At 35.3% G+C, this 13258-nt stretch overlaps 1 protein-coding gene across 1 annotated transcript in view; it reads right to left on the bottom strand.

The window, feature by feature from the left end:
- LOC136026610 (glycine receptor subunit alpha-3-like) overlaps window positions 1-13258 on the bottom strand; it is a 131338-nt gene that overhangs the window by 78494 nt on the left and 39586 nt on the right. The window lies entirely within an intron of this gene.

Genomic DNA, 13258 nt, shown 5'->3' with positions numbered 1-13258 from the left:
AAAAAAAACTCTTTTTTTTTATTTAATCAGCAGTCAAAAATCCATTGCTGCTAATACCAATTTTGTAGCTGAAAATTCATGCAGCCGAGGCGTGGACCTGTCTGTCCAGTCTATTTCAAGGCCAAATAACCATTCCACTGAAGTAATTCCAAGTGACAATATATCTGATGTCACAAGCCATCCACTCAATGCATGCGATTTTGATAAGACTTTTGTGTCAGAGACAGGAATTTTGCATGTCGTAGTTAATTCAATAGTATTCTTCGCTCTTGATTCATTGAAAATCTGGAAAAAGCGTTGATGAAATATCAAACGCAATGGCAGGATTCTATCGTTTAGAGGAGTTGAATGTAGCAAAAATGCTGCTCGCATGTCTGTGTCGTAAAGCTGGTACATTGCAAGAAAGGAGAGGAAAAACAGCTGAAAAGACTACTGCCTCGGACATAATGCGTGTTATCGTAGAACTTGATTCGAAACAGTTCATATGGCCTGTAATCGTCCCACGGAGCTTTAATGAATATCCAGTATTAAAGCCTGACATCAGCGTCCAGATTGATAAACTTATTTATGACTATTGAAGCTTAAAAAAACACTGTCTTCTATTGAGCGTATCGAATCTAATTTGGAGAAAAAAATAACGCCTTGTAATGATCTTGATCTCAATCCCCCCACTATGCCCCACCGTGAATGGGCGCCACTCCCACTAAAGACTATCCCATTAGAGACCATAGTGATAAAAAAGCCACCCGCTCTCCTACTGAAGGATCCTATCTGCCGCAAGAAAGAATTTGATAAAACAGGGTGTGCAAATATTCGTTATGTTAAAGCGACTAAGAATAGTGTTATGGCATCGGTACCATGTCAAGATGCATCGAAGCTCAATTGTGATCTAAGGGTTAATTTTCCTGAAAGCATAATAACTTCCAATTCTAGGCGATTTTTTGGAATTATCAGGAATGTGGACATTGATTTTGATGTTAGTGCCTATGCATTGGACTTTCCGGGTATAATCAAATTTAATCGGCTAGGAAAATCGCAAACTGTAAGAGTTATTTTTCAAACAGAAGAATACCTATATTTTTACATCACACATGGTATTAAATTCGGTTATGAGCTTTTCCAAGTGGAACGTGGTCGTATTCAGCCTAGGTGTTGTTTTAAATGTCTAAGTTTTAACCAGGTTCAAAATCAATGTAAATCTGAATGTTTCAAATGTGCCCGATGTAGCGGTAATCACATTTCGACTAAAGACTCCCCATGTCAAGCGCCAGTTAAATGCGCCAGTTGTGGCTCTAATGATCATCCAGTTTACAGCTTTAGGTGTCCGATTTTAAAGAAATTTGTAAATGAATGTATTACTTCATGTTGCGTCCTTTAATTCAAATGGTGTGTTAGGGAAATTAACTGTACTTCATAGCTTTTTGAATGGAAAATCATCGTTATTATGTCTTCAAGAACACTACCTCCTTGATCATTCGTTGAATCTGCTTTCTAGTTTGTCTACTCAGCATGATATTTTTGCTGTTCCCGCTACACCGACTGGTGGGCGTCCCTTCGGTGGTTTAGCTACTATTTTACCCAAGTCTCTTAATGCAACTGTTCTAGCAATTGATACAATTTTTTTAGCTTGTAGTTTTTCAAACGTAGTTTTAATTATTTATTATTTTCTGACTGATTACCATGATGATATTTCTTTTGATGCGTTTACTCAATGCCGTTTTAATCTTAGTCGTTTTGTCTCTAGTTTACATTCGAATTTGCGTACTTATATTTTAGGTGATTTTAACTGTGATCCAAACATAGCAAGTGAAAGGGGTACAATTTTATCATCTTGTTTTCCTAATTTTTCTGTTTTACCGAAGTCCCAGGATTTTACTTATATTCATTGGAGTGGTAGTACAACTAATATTGATCATGTTTTTTTCTTCTAACCCAAGTGATCCTTTGCCTGTGGTTATTGTAATCGAAGATTTCCCAGTTAGTGACCACATGCTGCTTCAGTTCCTTTTACCCCCTTTGCCTTCTCGTCCTTCCCCAGTTCGTTTTTCAGGTAATAAGCTTCCTATAATTTTTGATCGGGTTGATTGGAATCCAAATTTGAAACTGCTTTACCAAGAAAGATTTGGGACTTTAATTGATAAAGTTTTTATTCCTGATAGTTCGGATTCAATGGACAGTAATCCCTCTTTGACTATAAATTGTCTTTATTTTGAATTAATCCATTGCTTAAAGTATGGTGCTGTGGCAGTTTTTCCTACTAATAGGATAAGATTGGGCGCGCATAAACCTTTTTGGAGCCTCAATCCATTTTTGGTAAATTCTACTAAGGCGGCAAAACAAGCGTATTGGGAATGGCGGGCGCTTGGTAAGCTAGAGACTCGCATCCAGCTTTTTCGCTAATGAAAAAGAGAAAGGCCGAATTCCAAGCGGAGCTCCGTCGTCATAATAGCCAGATCATGGAAGAAGCTTTTTCAAATATTGATAACGAAAAGGACAAGAATCTCCTTTGGAAAGTTCTCCGAGGCAATAGGCGGACTAATATGCCTGATACTAATTCCACACCATCGCTAAAAGAGTGGGAAAATTATTTTTACAAGTTGTCGACTTCGCACGATTCTAACAGTGTTGTGTTGCAATTAGATGAAAGGTTGAAGAATTTTTCAACTGATTACAGGATTTCTGAGGATATGTTATATAAAGCAATCAAATCGTTAAAGGCGCAGTCGGCTAAGGATCATGATGGCGTATTTGCTAATCACCTTAAACTTGCTCCTTCTTCTTTTCTTATTACTCTACTGACATTTTTCAACCTTTTACTTATTACTGCTTTAGTACCATCGTCATTCTATATTGGCATTGATACGCCTATTCCTAAGAGCGGGAAAAAAGACTTGTCATCTTGTAGTTTCTGGAGGCCAATTACTAGGGGTTCTATGATTTGGAAAGTGTTTGAGTTGTGTTTGAAGGATCTTCTTGAAATCCTTGACACTGGTTCTAATCAAGTTGGTTTCAAGAGAGGTTTGGGATGTGACCACGCCCATGCATCTTTCAGCAAAGTTATTTTAATATTTTAATTTTAATATTTTAATAAATTGTTTAAAAGGTTTGGGCCTTTCTATCAGTTTTGAAAAATGTCAATTTTTTGTTGTGAATTGTTTAGAGGATAATGTCAGGGCGACTCTCAATTGCGGTGTTATTTTCCAGTCATCGCCAATAGTCACTTATTTGGGATTACCTTATGCTGCTTCGAAAAAAGATTTTAAACCAGTCCTGGTTCAGCATGTTCAGATGAAATTACGCAAGGCATTTGGTCTTTCAATTCGTTTTCGGGGTCTTTACCGTCGGGACGTCCTTGGTCGTATCTATAGTGCTGTTGCTCTGCCTCACGTATTGTTCCCGTCCCTCCTCTTCCGTAATTTCAGACCTTCTGATCTTTCGCCCATTAAAGTTTCTTACTTTAAATTTTGTAAATTTTTACTTGGCTTCCCCCTTTCTTTTAGTAACCCTGAGATTGTTTTAAAGCTTAAAGTGAAGGATCCTGTAGTCTGTATAAAGAAAAAAATATGAAACGTTTGAAGATAAGGCAAAAATTATCCTTTTAGGCCACAATTTATTTCCGTTTTTTAGTAACAGTTCTGGCTCTTGATGATTTATAGGCTAAATTATTTAGCAAGTGTTTTTGTATCTTTTTTTCTCTTTTTAAGTGTTTGATCAATATTTTATATTTTTCGATTGTAAGTGTTATCGTTTGTCTTTTCTTTATATTATATTGTAGCCTACTCCTCATTTTTTGAGGGAAAAAAAGAAAATAAATAAATAATATTCTGATAAATCGTGTAGTCTACAAAACATACATAAAATCCATCTTCACACTTTCAAACTTTACAGTTAACAAGAGTATCACATCCACAGTAGGCCTTGTAGTAATGAAAAAATCCTCAGCAATGAAAAAAAAAAGAGAAAACATACCAAATAAGCAAACACCGCCGAGAGATTTTGAGATATAATACTTTCAACAGAATCTAATTACTAAACGTACGCAGTTGGCCTAATAGCTCCAATTAACTTAGCAACCGAAGATTTTGAAAGTATTACTTTACTCAAAATAATTTTCATTCTTCTAAGTTTTTTTTTTACAACTAGCAAAGGCTCAAATGACCAGAGCGTACGTTAACTATTTTTAAAGCAGGAATCGACTGCGTTTAAATTACCTCTCCAAATCACACATTTATCTCCATAAATTTAAATAAATTTAGCACATGTAACACATTTAACACATATTAAAACTAAATACCCTTGACTTGCTCCAACAGTAATCGAAACTCTAAAGAATGAAATTGCGACAAAACTAATTATGCTAAAAGAATTTGAAATTATATTAAATATTTGAATTATATATTAAAAGAATGTGACCCGACCCAGAAGATAGCTAATTGACCTGGGACTTTTGAAAAACTATATGAATATCGTCTTAGCTTCAAAGGTTATATTGCAACATGGTGCCATATTTGACTCCTCCAAACATTAAGTTACCTGCTCCGCACAAAATGAGGGGATACTTTTGCATTACTGCACGTAAGTATTAGAAAATTTGAAAAGTCAGTGGATCTCCTTTCTTTGGGGAAGGGGCTCCAGAAATTCTCAAAGTTATACTTTTTAAGGTCAAAATCTTGTGAGTAGTTCTTCCGATCAATATGGTGAATTTGCCTTCCAACATTTCTTTAGCTGGAGGAATATGTTTCGATTATGAATGTGATTAGGCTGTAAAATCGTATTTTACTACTCCAAAATTATTGTAAAGTATTTCTATAGTGAAATAAAAGACTATATTTACATTTTACTATTAGGTTTCTTTTATGTAAATCCGTTTATTTTGATAAGGTCCTATTTACTTGTCATTTTTCGGTGGTTTTTGCCCCGGCTCAGCGAGTTTTGGTACTATATGATATGGAGATCCACCAGGAAGAATATTTTTTCAGTGAATCTTTCTCTAAAAATATAAACGTAACAACCTAAGGCTGAAGAAATGGCTGTAATCCTAGGTCTTGTCAGTAGATCAGAAACCCCAATCAGTTGGGTGAATTGGGTGCTCTCAAAAGAGCAGGAAATTTCCTCATGATTCAGCATGACACATCAAAGAAAATACAACTGCTTAATCAGATGATCTCATGGCAGTGGGGATACAGAAGGGGACGAAAATGACGATATTGGCATTTAAGGCTACCCTTTAAAAATATTAGGAGAACAGTTTTCAGGGGCCTTATTTGTTTTCGGTGTAATAACGGATCTTAACCGAAGTTTTGGGATAGGGCTACATAGCCAATAAAAAGTAACTTTTAGTCCTTGCTCGGTTTCATAGCTTCAGAAAAAAAAGCCCTTGCAGCTAAATTTGAATCACAAGGGTTCGCGGGAAAAAGTCATATAGTGTACGACCTTTACTTTAACTTTCCACCTAATTTGGCCATCTTATGAATTCTTTTCTAAAGATATGAAATTAGCTTCTTTTACTCTTTTTCTTCTAAAAAAATCCAGTAGTGATTGAAGTATGTTTGCCATCTTTTTGTCACTCTTCTCTTCATAAGCTTTTCTTCAATAAGGATTTCTTTAAGTATCGTTTCACTGAGTTCGAGCTGCTGAATAGAATTTAATATTGACAACAATAGATTAATCGGTAAAGAATATTTATTTAGGGAATATTTTCAACGACATTATTAGAGACAGACGCAAAGAAAGAAAAAAAAAGACGCATAAAGTATAATGTTTCAAAAAGTTCTGATACTTTGAAAAAAAGAGAGAAAAGGACTGTTAGTCACACAGGGTGACAGAAAAAGGCCGTGCGGGTTGACTAAGATAAAAAGGGCCTAATGTGCGTACAGATGTGAAAATACTTACTGAATAGTAAGTTTAAGTTAAGTTCATAATTTTATTAATCCTCATTTACCAACAAATGAATAAATTAAACAACATTTTTGCGCTGGAGAAAATCTACACCTCCCCCACCCTGCCCTTCTAACCCCACTTTAGCCCCTTTCCACACTCACCTTCTCAGAACACCCTTACCTCTCCAAATCCCCTCCATCCCCTACTCAACCTACCAGCCATACAAAAATTCAATAAATTCCCTCCAAAAAATATTCTATATTCCTTTTGAACTGAGGTACGTATTCCGCTGACCTAATGATCAAAGGTAGCTCATTCCATAGAGATGGACCCATGTGTTTCATTGAAAATGAAAACCTGGTACCACGACGCAAATCAACAACTATATTATCACTTTAAGTAATTCCACAATTATACAGTTTACTATTAATTTGGCTACAACTTTTAAACACACCAGGGGTTAAACCATTCTCACACTGAAACGCAAATACTGCAGCTGGGTAATCTTTTATCTGATCTACATAAAGGAGCTTCAGGGACCTAAAACAAGCATAGGTGTCATGTACATCCTGGACATACCTTCCGATTGTTCAAACAGCCTTATTTTGTAGAATTTGCGCTCTTCTATAGTTGCATAAGAAGTTAGTACTCCATAGAAGGCAACCATAGGAGATATATGCATAAACTAACAAATAATATACAGTTATAAGTATTCTTTGAGGGAGAAAGTGCAGCAGACATGCCTACCCCATGGATAATTAATAATTTAATTATTAATATAACATAATTTCAATTTCAAAATGCTGAAACCGAGTTAATCCTGAGGAGGTGGTGAAAGCCTTCACCTTCAACTTTTACAGGAAATTTAGCAACTTTCAAACTACACACCAAAAAATTTATGCAGAGGTCCCTGTGACTGCTCCCTGGCATTTTCAGTTACCAGTAATGAAGATTTTGTTTGTGAGGTCATTCTAGATAAAAAAAAAAAAAAACTCGCAAGATGTTAAAAAAATCAGACCAAATGACCTGACATGAGTTGTTGGAAGCATATTGACACGTGCTAATATGTGCAGTGAATAACCTGTGTAACTTCTGACCTTAACCTTTTGAAGCATCTGACCCCTAACCTTGTTTGGTACTTTTAAACTATATTAGGGAATTAGCACCTCAGAACTTAATTCAGTTCGATCCTATATATTTAATATTGTTCAGGTTGTTTCGAAGTAATTGCGATCTAAAAATTTGACGGTATTGTACGGTACATAATAAAATCAACATTACTGACCTGATCTGACATTAAAAAGTTTGAAATTACGATAGATGATAAGTTAACAGTTATCAAATTTAATATTTGAATCTTGACCAATAATAAAGAAATATAATCATTTTTGTGGATATTACAAAATTTACGAGCTTCGCATTATTCACAGCTTTCTTTCATTAGGGCTTTTGATATTGGCCACAATGTCCCAGACAATTCTCCTGGCACAGTATCTGATCCTTTCACTTTTAAGAGGGGGGGGGGAGCAAACTTAAGAAAATCTACAAGATTTATAAATCTTCATATTCAGGGATGAGGGGGGGGTGGACGTGCTTGGCTACGAACTCCTTATTATGCTTAGTATTTCGAAAAGTTTCGGCAAAAGTGAACTACAATCAATATAAATAATTTCTTTAATTTTAAGATTATAAATGCTTTTTATTATATATTCTCATATTATAAATTTTATTTCCTGTCACGTGTCTTATTACCTTCATGTGATAAATATTCTTAGTTCATTGTTATAAGCGTAACAATCTTGAGATGTCAGGGGGTGGGGAGGGGGTAATAACCATCACCATCCACGTATCTATAGTTACAAGCTTTAGACTGTAATTATTCTTTTGGGAAGTTCCAGTCGAAGTTAACTGATTTCTAATAGTGATAAATACTTTGATTTTTATTCACATGTTTAGTTATTCAGTTGTAAGTGTAAAAATCTCGAGATTTAGGGGGTAGTGGGATAAAATGTACCAGACTCTCACGTGTCCATAGGTACAGTCTCCTTTTCTAATGGCTTAAAGCATTTTTATTTATCCTTTTTAAAAGGCTTAAAGCAGATCCTAGCTTAAAGCTTACAGCTGGGATTTTAAATATGTAGGTCGAACAATGGGAAATCGAAACATACATCCATCTGTACTCTACCGAAAACTATAACTTTTGTATGCAAAGGATACACGAAGAAGTTTAGAACCAAAACATAGAAAATAGATTACTCTATCTTTGTCTCTCTTCTCTACACTTTGCTTAAGATACGTCCTTCATTCAAGAATACCAGTTTTCATTAGTTGATGTCATTTTTTTTACTTTCTTCCATATCCTGTCTTTCTACCGGTTCCCATTTTCCCCCTTCGTCTCCTCGTCTGCATTGAACATTTTACTATTCTTTAATCACTATTTACTATGTAAAGTAAATTTACTATTTACTATGCACTTTTTGCTATTTTAACCTCAGTTTATATCTGAATTTATATTAGTTCAGTTATATTTTTTTCTAGTTAATATCTGATTATTTAAAAAACTTTTTAAATAAGCTTTTCAAAGAAAAGTAAAGAGCTCCATTAAGCCAAAAAAGAGCAAAAATAAAGTCAAATAATCTCCCAGGCGTAAAACTACCACAAATCGTTATCAATAAATAATAAAAAAAAACATGACCGTGGATTGTCAGTTTAACTGACATACATTTAGGTTTATTCCTCAAAGCTTCGATCTCTTGTTAATTATGAAAGTGAGAAAAGTGAAATCATTTCAAATGTATTTTGTTTTCAGTAAAGTACAAATTGTGTTCTGGTCTTGAGAAGGTATGGGGGTTATCGGGCCTAACCATGTTAATTTTTGCTCCTTTTGAATTTGATTCGACTATTTATTTTAATTTCCGTTCGTTTTAAGTTTCATTTATTCATTGGTAGCAATATGTGGTAGTTATATGCTTGGAAGATCATTTGACTTTATTTTTGCTCATTCTTGTCTTAATGGAGCTCTTTACTTTTCTTCGAAAAACTTGTTTTGTGGAAACAGTTTTTTAAATCAATTTCTATCGGTTTTTTACTGACATAGTCTTTTTCATGGAATAAACAATATTTTACGTTTTAAAAGTATTTTTCTATAAGAATCCATGGGTTGCTATTTGTATGTTTGATAAACTTTTTTAACAATTTTTAATCCTGGCGCAAACAGTATTTCTTGCTTTAATTTTATAACTTCTGAAGTTGACTTAAGAAATGAAACTTAATGTCATTCCCAAAAGATTCTTGATCTTTGATAGCCTGGATACACTTATGCTCTTTTTATTTATTCAAATTACAAGAACAGAAGTAGCAACAATAGCATCCCAAAAAGTTTCAACTTAATGCCCCCAGTCCTTCTCGATATAATTCTAAGGTGTCTTATTGGAAACCATAAATACAATTCCTTTTTTATGTATTTTAAAGCAACATTTAGTATTAAAGTATAATGTGCCAATTGCATAATTGTGGGGGGGGGGTGACATGCCTTATATACCTAAAGACATAGTTGCTAGCCCGTTCTAATATGCTGAACAAAATGGCTGTCTCAAAAGTTCGACTGGATGTGTTTGGAAAATAATTGGACTTGAGAAAAGGGCTGCTTGCCCTCCAATCTCTTGTTACTCTTAAAACGAGCACCATGATTTTTAGTTTTGAATTGAATTAGCTCCTTTGAAAGTTCAATGATATTTCTAGTTAGCAAACAGTTCGTTGTAACGAACTATAGTAAGGAGCGACCCAGCTCAATAGCAACCGAAGCTCTAAAAAATGGAATTTTGATACCAATAGTTACATCAAAAGAATAGGATTTTAATGCTGATTTTAAATATATAAGTTTCATCAAGATCAGTTACACTCATCAAAAGTTACGAGTTTGAGAAAATTTGCCTCATTTTAGGAAATAGGGGAAAACACCCCTTAAAAGACATACAATCTTCACAAAAATCACAAAATCAGATTCAGCGTATCCAAAAACCTTACTGTAGAAGTTTCAAGCTCCTATCTACAAAAATGTGGAATTACGCATTTTTTGCCAGAAGACGGATCACGGATGCGTGTTTATTTGTTTTGTTTTTTTTTTCCCAGGGGTGATCGTATCGACTAAGTGGTCCTAGAATGTCGCGAGAGGGCTCATTCTAGCAGAAATTAAAAGTTCTAGTGCCCTTTCTAAGTGACCGAAAAATTGGAAGGCACCTAGGCCCCCTCCCACGCTCATTTTTCCCAAGAGTCACGGGATCAAAATTCTGAGATAGCCATTTTATTTACCATAGTCGAAAAATCTAATAACCATGTCCTTAAGGACGACTTACTCCCCTGGAGTCCCCGTGGGAGGGCTGCAAGTTACAAACTTTAACCTGTGTTTACATATAGTAATGGTTACTGGGAAGTGTACAGACGTCTTCAGGGGTATTTTTTGTTTAGAGGGAGATTTGAGGGGGGATTACGTGGGAGGATATTTCCATGGAGAAACATGTCATGGGGGAAGAGAATTTCAATGAAGGGGGCGCATGATTTTCTAGCATTATTTGAAAAAACAATGAAAAAATAAAAATGAAAAGTTTTTTCTACTTAAAGTAAGGAGCATCATTAAAACTTAAAACGAACAAAAATTATTACGCATATGAGGGACTTACCTCCTCGTTATACCTCACTCTTTACGCTAAAGTATTTTTACTAATTTCAACTATTTATTCTACAGCCTTTGTGATTCAGAGCTCATTCTTAAAGAATTGGGACAAAATTTAAGCTTTAGGGTAAAGAGCGAGGTATCGACGAGGGTTGAACCCCCCCATGCACGCAATAAAAACATACGAATATAGAAGTTCGTTACGTGAATTAATTTGTAAGTTGCGTATATTTTTTACCAATGAAAACGTTTGTAAAAAATTAAAAGTTGCAGTTGCTTTTTTAAGTAATCAAAAGTTGGAGGGCAACTAGGCCTCCTCCCTCGCTCCTTTTTCTCAAAATCTTCCGATTAATTGCAATTAATTAATATGCCAATTTCGTTTTAATTATTTATGTGCGGAGAGCCAAGATCAAAACATGCATTAATTCAAAAACGTCCAGGAATTAAATATAAAAAAACAAGTTTTTTTAAATGAAAGTAAGGAGCAACATTAAAACTTAAAACGAACAGAAATTACTTCGTATATGAAAGGGGATTTTCCTCCTCAACGCCCCGCTTTTTACGCAAGAGTGTCTTACTGTTTTAGAAAATAGAGTTAAGAGAAAGAGTCAAACTTTAGCGTAAAGAGCGGGGCGTTGAGGAGGAAAAGCCCCTTTCATATACGGAGTAATTTCTGTTCGTTTTAAGTTTTAATGTTGCTCCTTGCTTTAATTTAAAAAAACTCATTTTTTTTATTTATTATAGAGAGGTGCAACCTGTGATATTACTTGTCACCTGAAAACCTGCATACTAAAATTCCCTAAATTTCCCTCAAGTTTTATCTTAACACCTTTGGCATTATTAGCTACATTGCCAATAGTGGTAGCAGTAACATCATAATTATAGCACCTTCTGGCTAGTTCAAAATTCCCCACAACTTACGCTTAAAGGTCTAAATTACTAATATTTCTTCAGATATTGTTTTGTCGCCTTTTTGAAAATCCACATCCGCCTAAATATTCCTTAAAAGCTTCACCTTAATACCCTTAGCTTGTGCAGTAGAAGTAGTTGTAGCAGCATTAGTAGCAGTATGCGTACAGCACCTTTAGCTTCTTTAACATCCCCTTCAACACACGCTGAAAGTTTCAGCTTAATAAATACCATCAACCATTCCTGAAGCATTTCTGATGGTTCGCTTGACAAATTGAGTGAGCATAGTGTGTTTCGATTTAGTTCCATTCAGTTTCTATATATCTCAAATTTTTGTCTTAATATCCTTAGTTTTAATAGCAGTAGTAGTAGTAAAGTAGCTGTAGCATTAATTGTAGTAGCTTAAGCTTTAGGGGCAGCAGCAGCAATAGCAGTAAAAATAGTAGCAGTGGCAGTAGTATGAGTAGAAGCAATAGCATTAGGATGCAAATATTTTCGTTTGATTAGTTCAACATCACTCACATCAAGCGCTGTTAGTTTCAACTTCACAAACCAAACTGTTCCTATGACATTGCTGTTACACCCTTTAGACAACCTGTATACAGAGGAGTGTTCTGATTCAGTTCATCTTCCTCCATCAAAATTTCTTGAAAATTTCACCTTGCTGGCTTTACGCGTAGTTGTAATAGCAGTCAAGTAGTAGTATTTTCTATGCGTAGTATTATCCGAAGTTTATACAATCATCATTTCCTTATAAGACTTATGTGCCCCCAGGACATGACTTACAACCCTTCACCCGAGGGCTGGGGGGGGGGGTTGTCATCCCCAAAGACAAAATTTCTGGACCATTCAATCACGCTGAACAAAACTGCTGTATTTCGGTAAATACGAGGTGTGGGGTAGGGGTATATACATTCCGATCACTCTCAATCTTAAAAAAGGCACTAGAACTTCTGATTACCAGTCCAATGAGACCCCTCCGGAGTTTATAGGATCACCCTTTTAATATATAACTTACACATCCCAAGAGCACAACTTACAATCCTTGCCCTGAGGGCTGTGGGAGGGGGGGTTGTCCTCTTCAAGGACATAATTTTCTGATCTTTCAATTAGTTTGATCAAAATGGCTATCTAATAATTTAAATTGAATGTATTTGGGGAAATTTTGGGCATGGGAGGGAGGGGTTAGTTGCCCCCTCCAATCGCTTTCGACTATTAAGAAAAGTTAGTAGTCCTTTCAAATTTCCAATCGAATGAGCTCTTTTCGAAGTTTTTACGACCACAAATGGCCATCTCAAGATTTCTATCAGATGCATTTCAGAAAAATACAAGGTGTGTGTGTGTGTGGAGGGAGGAGGGGTATTCACCCTTCGATCACTCTGAGTCTTAAAAACACCACTAGAACTACTTATTACCAATTCAATGATCCCTCTCCAAAGTTTATACTATCACCCTTTCTATATATACCTTATATTCACCGAAGGCATAACTTATAACCCTTACTTTGTACGACTTTATATAACTTATATAAAGCTTATACGACTACCCTTTCTATACTAACTTATATGCCCACAGGGCGTAACTTACAACCCTTGCCCTGAGGGATGTCATTCTCAAATACGTAATTTGTTCAACTAAATTGAACAAAATGACTATCTTAAAATTTTGATGGATTTGTTTTGGGAAATGGTGGGCTTGGGAGGGGGCCTAGTTGCCCTCCAATCACTTGCAACAAAAAAACGCACTAGACCTTTCAATTTTCAATCGAATGAGCTCTTTTTGAAGTTTATAGAACAA

Source organism: Artemia franciscana, chromosome 4, assembly GCF_032884065.1.
Source record: "Artemia franciscana chromosome 4, ASM3288406v1, whole genome shotgun sequence".
Taxonomy (NCBI): Eukaryota; Metazoa; Arthropoda; class Branchiopoda; order Anostraca; family Artemiidae; genus Artemia; species Artemia franciscana.
Note: the sequence above shows the minus strand (reverse complement) of the source record. Positions and strands in the feature narration are given on the sequence as shown.